This window comes from Nelumbo lutea, chromosome 1 (assembly GCF_056320005.1).
Source record: "Nelumbo lutea isolate HS-2025 chromosome 1, American lotus-T2T, whole genome shotgun sequence".
Lineage (NCBI taxonomy): Eukaryota > Viridiplantae > Streptophyta > Magnoliopsida > Proteales > Nelumbonaceae > Nelumbo > Nelumbo lutea.
The window spans coordinates 14097727-14120515 of record NC_142684.1 but is presented as its reverse complement, the minus strand read 5'-3'; the positions used below and the strand labels follow the sequence as shown (position 1 = coordinate 14120515).

At 40.2% G+C, this 22789-nt stretch overlaps 1 pseudogene; it reads left to right on the top strand.

The window, feature by feature from the left end:
• The first annotated feature begins 15837 nt into the window (after positions 1 to 15837).
• LOC148873602 (benzyl alcohol O-benzoyltransferase-like) lies at positions 15838 to 18192 on the top strand (annotated as a pseudogene).
• The last annotated feature ends 4597 nt before the right edge of the window (positions 18193 to 22789 follow it).

The window sequence follows — 22789 nt, the reverse complement described above, 5'->3', positions numbered from 1 at the left end:
ATAAATAAATAAAAATGGCCAAAACCATCAAACGGTTTGACTTCTCAGAATTACTAACCAAATCAATGGTTTTTGATGAAATAACAATTTTAGGATAAAACAGAATCGATCATCTGACTAATTCCCAATTTTTCTAATCTGACCATCCCGTCTAATCTGATTTTGAAAACCATAATATAATGAATACCCCTGCTCCCAACCATTTATTATCGTCTAAAGCACTCTGAAGTAGGGGCTGCCAAATGGGTTACGGTCCATCCAATGGACCCAAAATCGACCGAACCGATTATAATGATTCTAGTGTCATGGTTTTGTCCTAATTAAATATTGAGTCAGTTTCGGTTTGTGCCTGTCTGGAAACGATGCATATATGAAACAAATTATTCTGTTAAATGTATATAATATATATATTTTAAATTTCATATAATTTTTATGATATTTTATATTTAAAAATAAAATAGTAAATTTAATAAATAATAAATAAGATAATATTAGTTAAAAATGTTGAATTTATTATCATATAAATAATTTAATATCTTTCTATCATTTTTATTAAGGTTATATTATCAAAATTTAAAATTTAAATTATTATTCAAATAAACATATATAATTTTCAGTATAATCAGGTTTGCACCCAATAGATCCAATTATTAACCAAGACGGTTTTAATTCTATAATTTTGGTCCCAATTAATAATAATTGGTTTAGAGATAATTCTACTTATACCTGATCCATTGATATCCCTATTCAGCATTTGCTCGACTACAACCAATGCATTTCCTTCAATGGTCAAGATCGAGATATGAAGAGAAATTGCAAACTTATGGCATGGAATCTCCATAATTTTATATATCCTAATTAATTATTTGGATGATGGATCACGGAATCCCTATCAATTCAATTTCAAACAAGATTTCAAATATAAAACTTATTGCACATGATAGAACCTATCCACCACGTTCATCTTAGCTTTCCTTTTAAACAAATTAAGCTACAAGGTAAACCATTCCCTGTTTGAACATACTAGCACACAGTATTATTTAGACCCCAAACCATTTCAACCATTCATGTTGGACTTTTTTAAGTGTTTCAACAACAAAATATGGATTTTTTTGTTTCACTATGTAGTCCTTTCATTGATTGATAAAATTAGTACCTTCTCTGTTACATTTTTTTTCTCTTTCCTATTTTTACAGGCCATTTGGTTCAAAGGAATAGGGGTATGGAATTGAAATTTAAATGGGTTATTCCAATTCCAACTGCTTGATTGGGTGGAAGTAGAATCCCATTCCCATTCCTGGTGGGTAGGGGTGTCAATTGGACTGGATTTGGTCTAATCTGATCCAGTCCAATGTGAGTCCATTATAAATGGACCAGGTCCAATCCAATCCAATGAATGTTTTGGACCAATTTGGACTGGTCCAATTCAATGTTTGGACCGTCCAATTTATTCAAATTCATTTTGATTTAGATTGGTTTCAACGCAGATCTGGTCCATTGCCACATATATTCTTGACTTATGTAATGGATCACCTTATCTCATTATCATGTATCTTATCCTCGAGCTATCCTAGATAACTGATCACCTTATCTCATTATCATGTATCTTATCCTCTAATAATTTCCTAGATAAACTCTAACTCTGTAATTGTTATCTTCTTTACATAGTTATCTTCTTGTAATCAGTTCTCTATTTAAATGACTCAAGAGACAAGTCATTCTTGACTGAGTCATTCTCTTCTCATTGTTCTAATATTGTTCTTATTATCAGAGCTATTTGACAAACGTCATGGCTTTAAAGACAAGCACCATTACTCATGTCGTCCAGAGAATCGAATGGGACAGTGAGCACAAATTCTAGATTGTTTCTTCTCGCAAGAAACAATATCAGGATTCAATCTTGATCGAATCCAAGAACTGGAGATCGAACATGGTGGGGCGGCAAGAGTAGGAAGAAAAAGAGCAGAAAGCAAGAGTAGTCTAACTGTATTGTCTTCTCTCTGTATTCAGCGAATGCGTTTTTGGAGGTTCGCCCTGCTCTCTTATTTATAGCCTTAAAGAGAAAATTTCCTAATCCCATTAGGAGTTTCATAATCCAAATTTTTTATTTGGATATGGACCCTTTAAGTGATAAGGGTAATCCCTTATCTTATTTATAGATAAAGATCAGCCTTCCTAGTCAAATTAAGAGTTCATTTGATCCAAATCTTTATTTGGATTTGAACTCTTTAAGTGGATAAGGATAATCCCTTATCTTATCTATTGATTCAAATCCTAAATCCGCCCCTATTTAATTAATCTAATTAACCCAGTTTGAAATGGGCTTTTAGGCCCATTAAGCTTTCAAGCTCACTTCCACTTTAATGCTGGCTAGCTTGGCTCTCTTTATATGGCATGAGATCCTATTATTGATCTACACATCAACCACATGTGTTCAACCTAACCTTTGTTACAAGGCCTAACTGAATTCACTATTGAATACAGTGAACCCCTAAGTCCATCACTATGGGCTCTTAACGAACCTAACATTTACACCAAATGGTCATTGGGTCCAACCATATTATGAAGGCCCAAGGACTGTGGGCAGATGCAAGATTAGCCCATCAGGTATAACTTTCAATGGTCTTACACTTATCCTCTCAGCCCATAATGATCAAACACTATCCGACAAGAGACGACCTCTCCTTCGGTTGTAAGGTACAGTGCTGCACTCACTACTCACATGGATCTCGGGAATTAAAACCTTTTTGCACTTTTTGCACACATTTTGAAACCATACTATATATATATATATATTGCAAAAATTTCAAAGGTTGAAATCAACTGCTGGTAGTTTAGGTTTCCATCAAAGGGAGTGCATCATCGATCATTCACTTTGTCCGACAAAGGAGCTGATCCAGTCACTATAATCACCCACTCAGATGAATTCTCGAACTGTCCCAACATACCCAAGTTTTGATCCCCCTCTAAGGATCTCACTGATTGGCATATCAAAGACAACCCAATCCGACACCTAGTGTAGTATCATAATCAAGTCTAGGGGTCAGGTGTAACATTCCAGTTTTGCCCATCTATCTCTAAGGTCCATGGCAATACTGGAATTTTGGTCTGGTTCACGATTTCAAGAAACCCCCACTACATGTACCTCAGGTCTCACCCTGGCAGTTGAGACAAGTCACCCCGACCAACTTGGCGGTATATCAGTGTCAGACTTGGTAGGATAAATCTCCCTAGATCTATCCAGCGACTGTAAAGATTCTAAACTAACACGAGTCTCATATGTGTCTAATTTAAGGGTAATACACAGAAACACACCATAATAACATGAATCAAATATATACTTTATTCATTTACAATAAATGTCATAATGTACATCATGCTAATTGGAACTAAGGGCATACACTGTCTAACAACTCTATCAACTGAAAACAAATTGCACAACTAAAGCACCATCGGCATTCATTGGTGAGAAAATATCGGTTTCCGTATCGCATCAACGACTATGACATCCCAGTAAGCAAGTAGCTGCCCACATCTTATCTTCATTTCAGCTTCCAGTTTCAAATAAGGATGTCTCTTTTTGTCCATCCTGTCCACTAGGCAAGAGTCATACCTTTCCATTTTCTGATAGTACTTTTGTTGTGAAGTATCCATTAGAACATTTATTTTCTGATGTTTGGGGACCGACCCCTATCTCTACAAGACATGATTTTCGCTATTATTTGATTTTTGTTAATTCTTATAGAAAGTATATATGGATTTTTCCTATGACCTCTAAAACTCAGGTTGCCTCTATTTTTGCTGCTTTTAAGAAGAATGTGGATAACTTATTGAACACCTCTATCAAAACTCTACAAACAAATGAAGGTATTGAATACAAACCACTTTTCCCTATTCTCTTTGATTCAAACACAATTTTGAAACAAATGGAGGTACCGAACAACTCAATCAAATCTCTACAAAGAGAATAGAATATCCATCCACACATAGTTTTGAAATAAAAATCAAATTTCTTCTCAAATTGGGTACATAAAGACAATCTTTTAATGTAATTGTTCCTTCTCTGAAATACAATTCTACAGTTCCTATGGCTATAGTTTCAATGCTTATAGAAGTACCCAAGTAAAGAATCACTTCACCGTCACTCAGTCTTCTGCTTGTCCTAAACCCCTGCAATGTCTTATATACATGAGTAGAAGCCCCGGAATCAATACACCAGGGAGAAAAACTCACCAACATATTGGTTTTTATGATAAAGGATTCAAAATTACCTTGTTTCTTGGTCTCAAGGTACTGAGGGTAGTTCATCTTCCAGTGATCAACCTGTTTGCAGGAGTGACAAGCATCTGATGTCTTGTCCTTCCTCTGCTTTTTGGTTCCTCGTCCCTCTGCAACATATTACTGAGTTCCTGGAGGCTAACGTTTAGCTTGTTCATATTGTAATTCATGATGAACTGATTGAAGAAAGGAGGCAAAGAGTTCATGATGGCATCAACTTTGGTGACATAATCTAGCCAAGATCTAAAAGCCTCCAGTTCATTGATGTACCCCATTATCTTAAGACAATGGTCATGAACTAGCTGGTTCTTGGACATTTGTGTGGTCATAAATTGTTTTAGGACTTTCTGATGAGTAGAACAATTCTACTCCTCATACATTGTCCTTAGACTATCCAAGATATTTTTGGACACTTCAATCTGATCGAATTGTCGTTGTATCTGATTGTCTAAGGAGGTTATGATATAGCATCGGGCAAGAGAGTTTTTCTCCTCCCATTCTTGATAGTCTCTCCTGTGGGCCTCAGAAGCCCTATCACCCAAACAATCCGGAGCAATGTTTTTAGCAACTTTGTCAAATTTCTCAAACATTAGAACCAACATAAGGTTATGATACCAGTCAACGTAATTTGGGCCCTTAAGCTTATTATCATCCAACAGTTTGTTGAATTGTCCGTTTGCCATTTCTGATAAAAGGCAAAGCAAATATTAGCCAAGAACCTGATTTGATTCATGTTATCTACATAGATATGATTTTTAATCTATGTTCAATTTCCATTTGTTCATCTCTAAGATTTTCCTCCTATCTTAGTGATGGAGACTGCAAACTTATGACTCTGGAAATGTGGGAAACCACATAGGGTGCATTGAGCCAATTGTTTCAGCTGCATAACCCTACCCCATTTTGTGAAGGATCACATCCACTCATCGCATGAGCTTTCCCTTTGGCCTCTGTTAGACAAGGTTCATTGTCATTTTAGGTTAAACCTTTCTGTCCAATGAGTGCTTACCCATCATATTCATGAACACTAAGGTACCGTGAGAAAGTTTTCCATTTTAGGATAGGCCCCTCCCGCATCGGTCTATGACGCCCCTATCATCTTATGAAACAATCCAACATATCCAGCAGCAAATGGATAGCCCAATTTTATGGTACATTTCCTCATTACTGAATGACCCATCTTCATGTTAATAATGAAAGGCATTTAGAGAGTTTATCATATGAGTCTCCCTATCACATGCACTCATATTTCAATGGAGGGAACGAAATATTACGTCATAGTTTTATTTAGGTCAAACCAATGTGGTTCCCATTGACTTTCTCAAAGTCATATTTAAATGGGCCCTAAATGGCTAGGGTTCTGCACGGTTCCTCTTGTGGAGGAAGCTAATGTGGGGCCCACCAAATGGGAGATCATCCAATGATCTTATGGACACCATGGAAATGATGTGCATTCAGCCATGGTGTGCGAAAGAGCCACTATCGAAATAATCATGGGTCAAGTACTTATGGTCCATGTACATAGCACATCACACATCCATACATCACATGCATGAAATAAAATGATCCAATCAATTAGACTATTTATAAAAATCTTAATTAATTAGATTAAATCAATATTAGCCCAACAGAGCCCACAATATTATCATATAACATTATCTAGGTACATGGGCTGTACTGCAAAAAGCAGTTTGGCCCATGTTGTTAATTTAAGGCTGATTTAGTCATTATCATATTAAAATCAAGTTTTACAAAGGTGGGCCGAATTAAAGATTGAAATGGGCCATCAACTCTCTAGCCTGAATCTAATTAGGGTTAGAAAAACCAACCCCATCGAAACAACAATTTGGTCCAACCAGTTTGGACCAAATCTAGTGTAAATCGACCCGAGTTTTGCTGTTCAGTTCAAGATTTAATTCAATAATAATGATCTAAAAATAAATTAATTCAAGATAATCAAATTATAAAGAAACTAAAATCAGAGGGTTGCACTGTAATTTTCTTGGATATCTTGTATACTTGCAAAGAATAGTTAATCGTAGATTGCATAATCGATATCTGCAAAATCGTAGATCGCAAAACTTGTTTCTACAAAAATTTCTTCTCCTTTGTTGCACGCTCCAACGATCTCCAGATAGAAATAAAATAGAAAAACCTAATTTTTCTATTATTACATCACATCAAATTCCTATACAATTTGTCTAAAAATAAAAAATAAAAATTATTTACAGACCAAATTGAATAGAAAAGAAATTGTTGGGTGTGCCAACCTTGGAACCATCAGGATTCGATCTCCATCACATGTGCAGCCCAAAAATTCAAGAAAAATTCATAGAACAATTCTATAAATATCATAGAATAATAAAGATTTATTTTCCAGATCATTTGCCCATAATATGGGAACCAATTCCCCAAAAAGCGTTAATTGCACAAATCGGGTAGAACGCCCTCTACTCATTTGCACAGGCTCAAATCTGTTCTATTTTGGTTCAAGACTCGAACCTGGCTCTGATACCACTGAAGTATTGGTTTCATTGGTGAGAAAGTATCGGCATTCATTGGTGAGAAAGTATCGGTTTTTGTATGGCATCATCAGCTAGGACATCCCAGCAAGTGAGTAGCTACCCACATCTTGTCTTCATTTCAACTTCTAGTTTCAAATAAGGGCATCTCTTTTTGTCCATCCTATCCACTAGGCAAGAGTCATACCTTGTCATTTTCTAATAATACTTTTGTTGCAAAGTATCCATTAGAACTTTTATTTTTTGATGTTTGGGGACCAACCCCTGTCTCTACAAGTCATGGTTTTCGCTATTATTTGATTTTTGTTGATGCTTACAGCAAGTATATATGGATTTTTCTTATGACCTCTAAAACTCAGGTTGTCTCTATTTTTGCTGCTTTTAAGAAGAATGTGGAGAATTTATTGAACACCTCTATCAAAACTCTGCAAACAGATGGAGGCACCGAGTACAAACCACTTCTCTCTATTCTCTCTGATTCAGGCATCACTCATCGTCTCTCATGTCCTCATGTTCATGAACAAAATGGGGATGTAGAATGATGCCACCGCCATATTGTTGAAATGGGTCTCACCCTTCTGTCTACAGCTTCAATGCCCAAACATTACTGGTATAATGCCTTTGAGACTACAGTTTTTTTAATTAACTAGCTCTCTTCTCCAATACTGGACATGAATTCTCCTTTAGAGTGTCTTTTTGGCACTAAACCTGATTACACTATGTTGTGCATTTTCGGATGTGCTTGCTATCCACATCTCAGATCCTATAACCGCTCTAAGATGGACAATCGCTCCAAATGTTGTTTGTTTATGGGTTACAGTTTATATCACAAAGGGTACAAATGCTTGGATTTAACATCTGGTCGTCTATATATTTCCTGTAATGTGGTTTTTGATGAACATACCTTCCCATGCACTTATGGCAGCACTGCTCCACTTCCCAACTCAGCTACCAACATTGTGGTTGGCCTTCCTATCATTATATATCCGTGTCCTTCTCCTTTGACCATTCCCGTACCCATCGGCACCACTCCCCTATCCCACCTTTTATATCCACTGGTGTTAGTTCTACCGAATTGATCCCATCATCATCAACCTCATTAGATACACCCTCTTGTTCCACTTCAACCCCACTTAATGCTCATCCCATGATGACACGGAGCATGAGTGGTGTTCGCAAGCCAAACCCTCGGCATGCTTTGGAAGCCTCTGTTGACCCCAATCTTGAACCCTCTTGCTACACTATTGCAAAGAAAGATCCCCATTGGGTACTCACCATGGAGGATGAGTACAAAGCTCTGTTGCACAATGATAAATAGGATTTAATCTCTTATGATATTAAAATCCAACAGGCCCTAATGGGAAACTCATAGTGGAATGCTTGCTAGCGAGTTTGTGGTGGGCTCTTTTATAAGCAGTGTGCTGACGATATGGTTGGAGCTTAAGCAATACAAAATCACCTTTTTGATAAACAATCTCCCTTCTCTTTGAGTCCGCTATTTGCTTCATTCGATTAATAGTCGCCTGCAGGTGAGATTTTAGTTGTTTGAGGATGTTATCCCTTGTCTCCAATGCTTTGTCTACCTCATGGACAGGTGATGTGCCGATTGAATAATGTGGAATTGCCGGTGGAGTCCTCCCATATAGTGCTTGGAAGGGAGTCATGCCGATTGAGCTATGGTACGTAGTATTGTACCAGAATTCAGCCCACAGCAGGTAATTGCTCCATCTCTTCTGTTGCTGGGATACAAAGCAGCGCAAGTACTCCTACAAACAGTGGTTGACCACTTCGGATTGTCCATTTGTTTGGGGGTGGTAGGATGTACTCATATGTAGCTTGGACCTTGACAGCTTGAAAAACTCAAGCCAAAAATAGCTAACAAAGATAGGATCTCTATCACTGATAATAGATTTTGGCATCCCGTGAAGTTTAACCACTCCTATAAATCTGTCCGCAACTGTTTTGGCCGTGTGTGGATGAGATAGAGGCAAGAAATGAGCAAACTTGCTTAGACGATCTATGACGACCATGATTGTGCTTTTCCCTTGTGAGGGTGGAAGTCCCTCCACGAAGTCCATGGTTATGTCATCCCATACCTGACATGGAATGGGTAGTGGGGGCATGAATCCAGCTAGGGAGAGGGTCTCTGATTTATTTTTCTGGCACACTACACAAGAGGCGACATATTTTTGAATTGATTGGTGCATAGACGACTAATAGAACTATTGTGCCAATCACTTGTACGTCCGCAATACACTAGAATGACCTCCATAGGGAGTATCGTGGAATTCATGGAGGAATTTTGGTATGATTGGAGAATCCGACGGAACAACAACCCTGTTCTTATAGTAGATCAGTCCGTTGCATCAACTGTATGGAGTTCCGGGTTTGTTTGTAGCTTGTTGACTGATCCGTACCATATAAGGGTGTTGTTGCATATCTCTCTTGATCTCGTCCCATAGAGAGGCATGAGAAGTATATAATGTATGGAGGTTGGGACTTTCTAACCTCCTTGACAAAGCATCTGCGGCTGAGTTCTCTTTCCCCAGTTTGTATAGGATTTCATAATCATATCCTAGCAGCTTGGAAACCCGCGCTGCTCAAGCAAGTACTTAAGGCTCCGTTGATCTGTTTGGATATAGAATTTGCATCCCATAAGGTATGGCTGCCATGTTTTGATTGCTTGTATGATGGCTAGCATTTCCTTAGCGTAAATGGACCAAGCCTGTTTTGCAACTCCTAAGGCTCGGCTCATATAAGCTATGGGCTTCCCTTATTGGCTTAGGACTGCTCCAATGCCTTCCCCTGATGCATCTGTCTCTATGACAAATGGTTCGTCGAAGTTGGGCATGGCCAAGGTTGGGGTCGACGATATGGCTTGTTTTAAGGCTTCAAATGCCTCTTTGGCCTCCTTGCCCCATGCGAACTGGCCTTTCTTGAGCAGATTGGTGAGAGGCTGGGCTATCATTCTGTAGTTTCTTATGAACTTACGGTAGTAGCCTGTGAGACCTAGGAAACTATGCAGTTTAGACACATTAGTAGGTTCAGGCCATTCTATCATAGCTCTTACCTTTCCAGGATCCACGTGCACCCCTTGTACAGAGACAATGTGACCCAAGTATTCGATCTCTTGTTGACTAAAGGCGCACTTGCAAAGTTTAACAAAAAAATCGATGGTGTCTCAATACTTTGAAAGCTTTTCGAACATGCATAAGATGCGTTTCCCACTCCGGGATATAGATGAGAATGTCATCGAAGAAAACCAGCACAATTTTTCTTAAGAATGGCCAAAAGTTTGAGTTCATTAGAGATTGAAAAGTTGAGGGGGCATTGCATAATCTGAAAGGCATGACCAAGTATTCGTAATGGCCATTGTGTGTGCAGAAGGCTGTCTTGTGAGTGTCCGCAGGGTGGACTCGCACCTAGTGATAACCCGATATTAGATCGAGCTTAGTAAAGTAAGTTGCTCCATATAGCTCGTCTAGCATGTCCTCCACCGTTGGGATTGGGAATCTGTCTTTGATAGTAATGGCATTGAGGGCCCGGTAATCTGTGCAAAACTGCCACGTCTATCTTTTTTCTTTGCCAACAAGACGGGTGAAGAAAAGGGGCTGGTGCTAGTCTTGATTATTCCCATGTTGAGCATGTCTTGTACTTGTTTCTCTATCTCGATCTTTTGGAAATGAGCATACCTATAGGGTCGTACATTAACCGGCTCGGTCCCTTCTTTGAGGATGATTTGGTGGTCAATTTCTCATGAAGGAGGTAGCTGCTTTGGTTCTTAGCACACGTCCTCAAATTCTTGCAGTAATGGCCGCATCTCTATAGGAACCCCCTCCTCTACAGACATCCATAAGCACACGGCAAACAAAGAATTCCCTTGTTTTGTTTCCTTTGATATGGCTCTGAGTTCGGCAGGTTGGATCAGCTTATGATTGATTCCTTCTAGGCGATGGGGGCTTCCTTTCCACATGAAATCCATCGTCATCCTTTTCCAGTCACACATGACTGTGCCTAGCTGCTCGAGCCATTAGACCCCTAGCACCATATCTAACCCGATTAGTGGTAAAGAGTAAAGAGTTGGAGTGAATGGGGTACCTTGTAGCCACACTTTGACATTCTCGAACCTCCCTTGACATTTGAGGGGTGCATCGTGGGAGCCGACTCTAGCTACAACTCTCAAGGTGCGAGCAGGACCAGCCCGTGAGAGCATGCAGCGAAATCTCAAGGCCTTCCGGTTCCTCCTCATCCTCCTCCAAGCTTCCTTCTAATAGCAACAGTTGTGGACCCTTAGACTTGTGTCCCATGACAAATTTCTCATCACAGTTGAAGCAGAGTCCTTGTGCACATCGTCGTTGCATCTCTTCCCAAGATAACCGCTTCATCGGTAATGCTGGCTTGGGGTTGGTCAAAGTCGAACTCATCACAGTAGCCACAACCGCATGGAACCTAGTCACCTTCTTTTGCTGACTGATTTGTTCATCCCTCATCCTGGCTAGGCTAATGGCCTCTTTGAGTGACTTTGGTTTAAACATTCTAATCCCGTCCGCAATGTCCGTCTTGAGGCCGCCCATAAACGTCCCTACCAGAGCCTTCTGAGTCCAGCCATGGACTCTGTTACCCAGTCTTTCAAACTCCCGCTGGTAGTTCCGCAGAGAGCCTGTCTGTCGAATCTTGGACAAGGCTTCATCGAAATCCTCGCAGTCCGTTGGTCCAAATCGCGACCACAACTCCTCTACAAAAACGTCCCACCTAATTTCTCTTCTTTCTTCTTGGTAAGCTTGATACAACCATTGCCACCACTGGTCCGCTTCCCTTTCAAGATGGAAGGAGGCCAAAGGTACTTTCTGTGGCTCTGTAGTGCCTTGATACCTGAAGAATTGCTCCACCTTATTGAGCCACTCAGTTGGATCTTCTCTTGCAAACCTGGGGAATTCCAGTCTTGCAAGTGGTCTCCTCCTGTGTGCTCACGATCTCAGTCACTTGATGAAGATCTGCTTCGCTCAGTGACTTGGTTAAACTTAGGTTCCGGTTGTATCACAGCCGCCTTCATGAGATTGCTGATTGCAGCCTCCAGTCATTGCAACTTCTCGCCAAATCCCAGCTCTAGGCGGTTGAAGCTTTCCTGCAAACTGCCCACGCTGGTCTCCAAACTCTCTATTCGCTCTTTGTGGCTTCCCATCGTCAGCCTTGCTCTGATACCAATTGATAGACTTTTTTTAAAGCAAGAAAATAGCTTGTGGCTTTATTGAAAATTCACTGCCTTGGTTCTGTGTAACCCAGGTTTAAATACAAGAAGTCACTCAACTAACTCTCCTAAACTCACGCAACCGTCTATCCTATACTTTAGCCTAGTCAACAACTGACGCAACCAAAAGTGAGATATTCCCTCACTCGTTTATTTGACTCCTACTCATTTATTTGACTCATTCTTAAGCCTAACAGCTAGCAGATATGCATGGCCACGCATCCTGCACTTCATGCAACGTAGTCCTGATAATATGGATTCTTGGCACGGTTCCTTGCTAACCTTCTCCACTTATCAGACTGCGATTGCGAGCTTGACAATTGAGAGCAGAGGAGAGACGAGAGAGGAGAGCTTGAGAGGTGAGCAGAGACGAGAGTTGTGGTGGTGGTGGCTGGTGACTGGTGACTGGTGAGAGGCTGAGGTGATAAGGCCTAAGAACTTGAGAGTTGAGAGGAGAGGAGAGACAAAGAGAGGAGACTGAGGAGTGAGGTTTGAGATCGAGTGCCGAGTGGGTCTGGGTAGGTTAGGTCGAATAAGGTAAGGGTTATTTATTTCTGAAATTGCCACTGTGTCAAAGGGACTACAATTATAAAATAGTATCACGAATAAAATATAGTGAAAGGTATAATATATATAATAATATAAATTATATATAATTATATATATAAGGAGCCTAACGAGCCAAACTTAAGAATGCTCGGGCTTGGCTCGATTGTTATACGAATATAATATAAAATTTGAATTTGACCTCAAATCTCAATTTGAGCTGAGCCAAGATGAACTTTTCACGAGCCGAGCTCCAATGACTTGTAAAAAGTTCGACCCGTGTCCACTCCTACTTGTCAGTATGGTGCTGAACATTTTGTCAGGTTATGGCATTGGAAGTTTCTCATCTCTTGTTGGGCAAAAAGCTGAGGAACTAGGAATTTCTCATGGTTGATCTGCATACACACCCTGCTTTCTAAAGACACCATAAGATATAATGCAGCAATAATAGTGGGATTTACTTATACACCTGTAGGGAATATTCAATTTACACAAGTATATTCGAAAACCCTTTATGCAGACTTGACTGGATATATTCCGGAGGTGTTGCGTTTTCACGTGGCTTCAGTCCATGTCAGAGGTGATTTGAAGGATATGAGTCTCAAGGATAGGTGGTTTCATCTCCGGTCTGGTTCATTAATGATGAAACATATCGGTTGCGGTGAGTCTCAAGGATTGTATCATTTGCGTGTGGAATTCCTCCTGTGTTATAGTCGGAACCCATAGATAAAAAAAAAAAAAAACACCTGAGATTTGCTGGTGATATAATGGTTTTAAGGTCATACCAGACCTAACCCCCTATTTCAATTTGATTCGGTCAAATTGGTAGTGTAGACCACATAATGCAAGGTTTTAAAAACCGAATTGGTCAAGGGTCTAGTTTCTGGGTTGAATGATTTAATAATTCGAACTAAATGGATGGCCCATTCTGACAAAAAAATAAAAATTTAAAAAATAAAAACAGTCAAAACCATCAAACGGTTTAACCGCTTGAGTCAACAATTTGCTAACTAAATCAATGGTTTTTGACAAAATAACGATTTTAAAATAAAACGGAACCATTTACCTGACAGATTTCTAATTTTTTTGATCCGACTGTCCGATCTAGTCTGATTTTGAAAACCATGATATAATAAACACCCCTGCTCCCAACCTTTTATTCTCGTCTAAAGCACTCCAGGATAATTTGGCTAGCTGATGAGCAACCTGTAGTGCTGCCAACGGGTTACGGTCTATTATATGGACCCAAAATCGACCGAACCGATTATAATGATTCTAGTGTCATGGTTTTGTCCTAATTAAATATTGAGTCAGTTTCGGTTTGTAACTGTCTGGAAACGATGCATATATGAAACAAATTATTCTGTTAAATGTATATAATATATATTTTTTAATTTTCATATAATTTTTATGATATTTTATATTTAAAAATAAAATAGTAAATTTAATAGATAATAAATAAGATAATATTAGTTAAAAATGTTGAATTTATTACCATATAAATAATTTAATATCATTCTATCATTTTTATTAAGGTTATATTATCAAAATTTAAAATTTAAATTATTATTCAAATAAACATATATAATTTTCAGTATAATCAGGTTTGCACCCAATAGATCCAATTATTAACCAAGACGGTTTTAATTCTATAATTTTGGTCCCAATTAATAATATCCCTATTCAGCATTTGCTGGACTATAACCAATGTTTTTCCTTCAATGGTCAAGATGGAGATACGAAGAGAAATTGCAAACTTATTGCATGGAATCTCCATAGTTTTATATATCCTAATTAATTATTTGGATGACGGATCACGGAATCCCCATCAATTCAATTTCAAACAAGATTTCAAATATAAAACTTATTGCACATGATAGAACCTATCCACCACGTTCATCTTAGCTTTCCGTTTAAACAAATTTAGATACAAGGTAAACGATTCCCTGTTTGAACATACTAGCACACAGCCCCAAACCATTTCAACCATTTAGTTTTTTAAGTGAATGTTGGTCTAATTCGATCCAGTCCAATGTAAGTCTATTATAAATGGATCAGGTTCAATCCAATCCAGTGAATGTTTTGGACCAATTTGGAACGGTCCAGTTCAATGTTTGGACTGTTCAATCTATTCAAATTCATTTTGATTTAGATTAGTTTCAACTGAAACCCGGTCCATTGCCACATATATTCTTATCTTATATAAATAGACCAGATATTAGCTTAATCCAACCCAATCCAATATAAATTTGTTAAGGACGGATCAGGTCTAATCCAATCTAATAAATATTTTGGACCGGATTGGTCCAATCTAATATGTCTTATTGGTCTGTCCAATCTGTCCAAATTGATTTTAGTCTGGATAGGATTCAACCCAAAACCGGCCCATTGATATTCTTATTGGTGGGATAGCATTCCCCCATTTGAGGGAATGCCCATTGTTGCCTAATCCTTTAGGAATAAAATCTCATTCCATCTGATTCCAATTCACATTCTAATTCCTATATGATCCAAACAAATTTTAAGAATATACTATTCTGATTTGATTCCAACTAGGAACCAAGTGGAACTTTATTATCCCTATTCTAAGATGGAGTGCAGTCTATTTATCGTTATTATTTTATTGTGATGATGAAGTATCTTCGGCCTTATGCTCAAGTATCCATCAGACAAGCAACTTGTATAATTTTATTTGAGTAAATGGCTTTGTAACTAAGGTAGATATTATATTATAATAAACTAAACTTAGAAACCAATAAATCTAAGGGTCCGTTTGGTTTATAGTCGGAATAGAAATCGGAATTAGAATTGAAATCTTCCGGAGTCAAAATCAGAATGGTCCACTTTTATAGTCTATTAGATTCAAACAGAAATGGGAATGAGAATTAAAATCAGCAGGAATGAGATCTTATTCCCAAGAGAGAGGCAGGAATGGTCATTCCCTCAAATGGGGGAATGTCATTCCAGCAAGAATGGAAATGGGATTTTGATTCCACCCAACCAAACAGTTAGAATTGGAATAGCTCATTCCGATTTCGATTCCAGGCCCTATTCCTGCAAACCAAACCGGGCCTAAACTTTGTACCCAAAAAGTCAATGAGAGAACAAAAATCGTAAACAATTTAATACTCCAACCATCTGATCATCAACAATTTAATACTTCAACCATCAAATCATCCAACATGCAAGAACAAACTGGTTAGAAACATCTCACCTCTTTTACATCATTCACTGCTTATTGCCATGGAGTCTTCTTCCTCTTCCTTAGTGCTCACGGTTAGAAGGTGCAAAACTGAATTGGTTGCACCAGCCAAGCCAACGCCCCATGAATTCAAGCAGCTCTCAGACATTGATAACCAACAAGGTCTTCGGTTTCAGATTCCACTAATATACTTCTATCGGAGTGATCCTTCAATGGAAAGGAAGGACCTTGTGAAGCTGATCTGAAAGGCCCTTGTAGAAGTGCTAGTATTTTACTACCCATTTGCAGGTAGACTTACGGAAGGCCCTGTTGGAAAATGGGGTCACTGTAATTTTGGAGGAGAAGCTCTGAGGAGAGTTTGAAGACATTATCTTTAGAACGTTATTTGTCTTCACTCAGTTTCATTGAGTTTGCTATTGAATTACAGGCAAATCTATTCCCATGATACAACAGAGCCTTTGGCAAGAACTTGCAGCCGACAAAGTTGAAGAATCTCCGAATAAACCTTCTGTGAGATTGTAGTAGACTAAACTGAGAGAGAGAGAGAGAGAGAGAGAGAGAGAGTGGGTTTCGAAAATGTGTGTTTTTGAAGTCTGATTCATGCTCCTTAAATAGTTTATGAAGAGGTATGAAGAAAAATAGATGGTAGTTCAGAGAAGGCACCCTGAATAGTCACAAATTCAAACATTGTGACTGTTTAAAAAGTAGTTAACAGTTAATGACTGTTAACTTTGAATAGTGTCTCTTGATCACATCCGATCGAATCGTGACCGTTGATCAACGATTAGCATCGCACAAAAACCAAAGGCGCGAGCAAAACGCACCTCTAAAGAGTGTAAATCAGTTCCTATTAAAATTCTAAAAACAAAGCTTATAATTTTTCAATTTGGGATAAGTTCAAAACTGGATTTCGTAAGAGAAAAATTAATTTTTCAATCAAATGTATAGATTCAATTTCTCATGTAATTGACCAATCAAACTCATTGGATTTAATCTCTTATGAGATTAAAATCCAACAGGCCCTAATGGGAAACTCCTAGTGGAATGCACGGGTGAGGGTGTCTTGTTCTAATGCTGATGTTCCACTTCAACACTTTGGTGATTCTCTTCAACCACCATTTCCTTATCTGGATGACCTCCTTTTTGACGTCCGTGATTCTGGAGGGATCATTAAGTGTCCATTACTTCTAATTCAGGTGTGTGTATGTATGTATATGAGTTAATGAATTTCTGATTGATTGATCGACAGTGGATGGACAATTACCCTTCCCTCAAGATCTGCTGCTAGTGTTAATTTATATCACTTGCTATATAACCAATCAGAAATGAGCAAATTAACATAGGTTTGCATCACTTGTGATTGGTTAAGTAGCAGCTCTGTGCTCATTGTCCCCTTACCCTTAGATCAATATCTAATAATGCTTCATGTTTTAATTTGACCAATGTATACAGGTGACCCGTTTGATGTGTGGTGGGTTCATCTTTGCCATCCGGTTGAACCACATCTTGAGTGATGCATTCGGTCTGGTCCAATTTATTATGGCTCTTGGCGAGATGGCAAGGGGTGCACATGCCCCATCAGTGCAATTGCTACCCGTGTGGCAGAGAGAGCAGCTAAATGCCCGTGACCCGCCCCATGTGTCGTGCGTGCATCACGAGTTCGATGAGGTCAAAGATGCAAACCAAACAGCACTCACCCCCTTGCCGGACCTAGTCGAACGATCCTTCTTCTTTGGCCCAAAAGAAGTATCAGCTCTACGCGAGCACTTGCCTCCGCACCTCCGCATGAGCTCCACCACATTTGAGGTGTTAACTTCGTGCCTATGGCGATGCCGCACCATCGCACTCAACCCGGATCCGAATGAGATTGTCCGTTTAACGGTAATTGTGAATGCGCGTAGCAGGTTGCGGCCACCCTTGCCGGTAGGATTCTACTGGAATGCATGTGCCGCACCTACGGTGCTTTCAACGGCTAGGAAGCTGTGTGAGAGTCCTGTAAAGTATGCATTGGGATTGATAAAGAAGACGAAGACTGTCGTCACAGATGAATACATGAGATCGTTGGCCGATCTGATAGTGATCAGGGGACGACCAAAATTTACACTTGTGGGGGGTGTACATACGTCGTATCAAATGTAACACGTTCCGGGCTCAAAGATGTGGATTTCGGGTGGGGAAAGGCCGTATATGGTGGGCCAAGCGCTGTTGGGCCCGGAAGCTTCTACATACGGTGCAGCAACAGCAAAGGAGAGGAAGGGATTGTGGTGCCGCTGGGCTTACCCAGGCCCGCTATGGAAATATTTGTGAGGGAGCTTGACAGATTGATTAAGGAACCAGTAGAGGCTGAGGCTCCCGATACCAAGAACCACCCAAATTTCATTACTTCAAGAATCTAAATTGATCCGGTGGATCATGATGTAGCATGAGACCATCGTGGAATCAGTGGATCTAAATTGCATTTTTTGTAATGCAATTTTGTCTGCATTGGTCTAACAGTTTGGAATGCAAATGATATATGAGTACAAAATTCTGATTTATTTGTATTTCGTCTTTTATCTTATTTTAATTTGTTTGATTGCAGTGCATACAAAGTAGAACGCAATCTGAGGCAAAATGCAAAAATTAAAATTGAACCAAAACTTGCATTCTTCTCATTTACACTTGTGTGAATTTGTACTATACATATAAAATTACAGTGCAAACAAACAGAGCATTAAAAGTTGTTAAAGATATCGATAGGCTCGTTCTATTTGAGAATTGAGATTGAGAAGCTCTTGAGCTTGACTTGAAAGAGAAAACTTTGGCTGCTGAGAGCCAACAGCATGGGCTCATGGAAACGTTTTTGGGCTGACACGTCAACCAATTCAATCCCCTGTTCGTCGTTTTGGTCAGAAAACATTGAGGGCAGTTACTCTTTTACCCCACATCTATGATAACATGCCATGCCCAAAAATATTCCCAATAGGCCAGCGTCAGCAGTAAGGGTGTCTATAGACCGATTTTGGGTTGGTCCAAAAAATTTTTTGGATTGAATTGGATTCAATTCATCCATAATAGATTTATAGTGGATTGGGTCAGATTAAACCAGTATCTCGTCCATCAATAGAAGATAAGAATACAGGTGACAATGAACTAAGTTTGAGTTAAACGGGTTGAACGGTCCAGACATTTAATTGGATTCATTCAAAACGATCCAAAATATTCATCAAATTGGATTCAACCTGATCCATCTATAATGCATTCATATTAGATCGGATTGGATTGGATCATATCGAGCCCAATTGACACCCCTAATCAACGGATAAAATTTTTCTGATTTCAGTTGGAGCCACATAGACACTAGTTGACTTGAGTACATAACTTGGGTTTTAAGACACTACCCATAACCCATTGTAGATGAATCTGGATTTATGCCTAACAACCACCTCACGGTACTGCATTGGGAATATCGTCCATGAATGAAAATGATGAGGGCGGATTTTGCCCTCCAATGATATTGTGACACATGGCACGTCAAAACAATTAGGTGACACCTGGAATCACTTAAGCAACAACTTGTCAAGTTAATGGTGTCCAGCTTGGCGGTGTGGCACATGTGCCGACCTGGTGACTTGCAAAACGTGCTCGTCAACGAATTCGGCATGCATATCCAAATACTCCCACGATCCTTGGAAGTTGGCCCACGTGCCGAACGATCTGGAGGGTGGCCAACATGCATGGCAGTTACTTCTAGGAATCTCGGACCAGTTAGACATGACCTCCCGGAGATCTTGGGGGCGGTACATGAGCAAGGCCTATATAAAGGCACCAACCTCAATGACAAGGGACAGGTGAGCTAGCAAGCAAGTAAGAAAATTCTAGCTCTCATACTGTGTGACTTTTAGCTCGTAGTCTACTATGAGAGTACTGACTTAAGCATCGGAGCGACCTCGTCGGGTTAGCCACCCTGGGTTCTTTGACATTTGGCTCCATGCAGGTCGCTAAAGAGCAACGAAGCTCATCAATTTAATTCGGCACCTCATAGGCAGCTCGACACCTGATCAACCCGGCACCTCACAGGCAGCTCAGCACCTGGTCAGCCCGACACCTCACAAGCAACCCGACACTTGGTCAGCCTGGCACCTCACAGGCAGCCCGACACCTGATTAGCCAGACACCTCATAGGCAGCTCGACACCTCACAGGTAGCTTGCCACCTGGTCAACTCGGCACTATAGTCAGCTTGCCACCTAGCCTGCCCAGCTCGACTAAGCTCAACAGCCAAAGTTCACTTCGACCTGAGTCATCGGCCGCTTGGAAGTAGACCAAATGACGATGAACTTAGCCAAATGAAAATGATATGTGACAAAAAACGGTTACATCAATTGGCACCATCTGTGGGAAATGGTTACATCAATTAGCGCTGTCTATGGGAAACACTACAAAAAGCTAACTTCTCATCCTCTAAAAGGCTAAATCCTCTTCTTACAGAAAGCTAAGTCTTCACTTTTTAGAAACTAAAGCTCTCGCTTTATAGTTTCCATTTTTTTTTATGAACTCAAAGACTATGTAGGAAGTTTATAGCTAACAGATTAAGCAACTCTACCAACTTTATGTCAACTCGGATAAAGCCTCATCAGTCCTCCTCGCGAGGTCCCCTCTACAAAGATGGGCTCTTCGTGGCTTCCGTGGGAGATGGCAGCCAACAGACTGCATGGACGCCCTTGCTGGTCAAGCCTTCCAAGGCTCCCGTGTGAGCTGGCGACCTAAAGTCAGTAGTGCTGCCCCCATAGGTCGAGCTCCTAATAGCTTCTTCTGGAGTGGGTGATTGGCGTCACGAGGCTAATGCAGTGCAGTCATAGTACTAAAGTATCGAACTGGCGAAAACCTCGGTACCACATAAGACCCAGTTGCCTCTTCGGCATGGGCAAGATCAAGGAGAGTAGACTACGAGTCGCTCCTAGTGCCTAAGGGCCAAAATACCGAACTATCGAAGACCTCCTCACCACATAAGACCCAATCGCCTCTTTTGGCATGGGCAAAATCAAGGAGCGGACTGCAAGTCGCTCTCAGAGCCTAAGGAATTGAATCGACACTTACGAGCTCATCGAATTATTCTTTCCAGGCCACAAGGAGAAATCTACTCCCTTCACCGAAGTTACTTTCAGCTCGGGAATGGGGGGGGGGAATGATGAGGGTGGATTTTGCCTTCCAATGACATTGTGACACATGGCACGTCAGAACAACTAGGTGACACCCGGAACCACTCAAGCAACAACTTACCAAGTTAATGGTGTCTAGCCTGGCACAGGCGTGACCTGGTAGTCTGGCACAGGCGCGACCTGGTAGTTTGGCACATGCGCTGACCTGGTGACTTGCAAGACGTGCTCGCCGATGAATTCAGCATGCATATCCAAACACTCCCTCGATCCTTGAAAATTGGCCCACGTGCCGAACGATCTAGAGGGTGGTCAACGTGCATGGCAGTTACCTCCAGGAATCTCGGACCAGTTAGACATGACCTCCTGGAGATCTCGGGGACAGTACATGAGCAAGGCCTATATAAAGGCACCAACCCCAATGACAAGGGGCAAGTGATCAAGCAAGCAAGTAAGAAAATTCTAGCTCTCATACAGTGTGATTTTTAGCTCACAGTCTACTATGAGAGTACTGACTTAAGCATCGGAGCGACCTTGCCGGGTTAGCCACCCCAGGTCCCCTGACATTTGACTCCATGCAGGTCGCTAAAGAGCAACAAAGCTCATCAATTCAGTTTGGCACCTCATAGGCAGCCCGACACCTCTCTGACATCTCAGCACCTTATAGGCAGCCCAACACCTCCCAGGCAGCTCTGCATCTGGTTAGCCCGGCACCTCACAGGCAGCTTGCGACCTGGTCAGCTCGGAACCTTATAGGCAGCTTGCCACCTAGCCTGTCCAGCTCGACTCAGCTCAGCAGCCAAAGTTTACTTCGACCTGAATCATCAGCCACTTGGAAACAAACCAAATGACGAAGAATTTAACCAAATGAAAGTGATACGTGACCAGAAACAGTTACATCAGAAAACATACACGTAAGATAGATGTGGGTGGTACCGTGGTCGGGTGGGAGCCAGCGATCTGGGCCACTGTGATAGAGAGCACCGGACTGGAGGTGTGGGGAGGGTGCCAAGGAGTTAGTTCTCTCTACATCTGAATAAGCACTTGTTCGAAAAAAAAAAAAGAAAAAACACTTATCGTCCAAGTTAGCATCTTACACTTGACAAATGCCCCTTTAGAAGATAGGCCCCATCGACCATTATTCTATCCAATTGGATAAGGCCTCTGCACTGACAACCCAGCACATGCTCCAATGATCCATGATGCTATTCGCTAGGTTTTTAAATTTAAGAATTTGAGCATTTTCTAAACCCATGATCTGATTCGAAATGAAATTTTTAAAGATTTCGAAATGTTTGGGAAAATACTTTTCTATGAAGTTCTCTGATTCTGTATTATACAAATTGATCTCAGCCATTCTATCATACAATGTCAAAACTAAAATTTTGGACAGAAGAAGTGATGGAATCCTGAAATTTCATAAAAAAGTTATGATATCTCAACTCGAAATAGAATTCATTTTTCCAAAAACAAACTCGAAATAAATTCGTCCAAAATTATATTCCTCACGTTTCACTTTGGTTACCACATCAAATACAAAAATTTAAAACAATTGTGCTATCATTGACCATAGCAACATAGCCCTTGCGGTTTAACAATTACTGTACCCGTTGTTTACTCTTCTGGTCGGACCGGTGATTCGGTCACAATCCTGATTTGGGTCAACTTCTAACCTGCTATATTATCAAGGGGTTTTTAATATTCAGCCCAAAATTCTAGTTTCACCCTACAATTGGGGTAGGTGCCAGTTCAAGATTAATGTCAATTCACGAGCAAGTATGGATGTTATAAGTGGAGGTGTATAATTTTAAATAGTTGTAGGTCTACAGTTTAAATCAGAACTCTGAGATGGATTA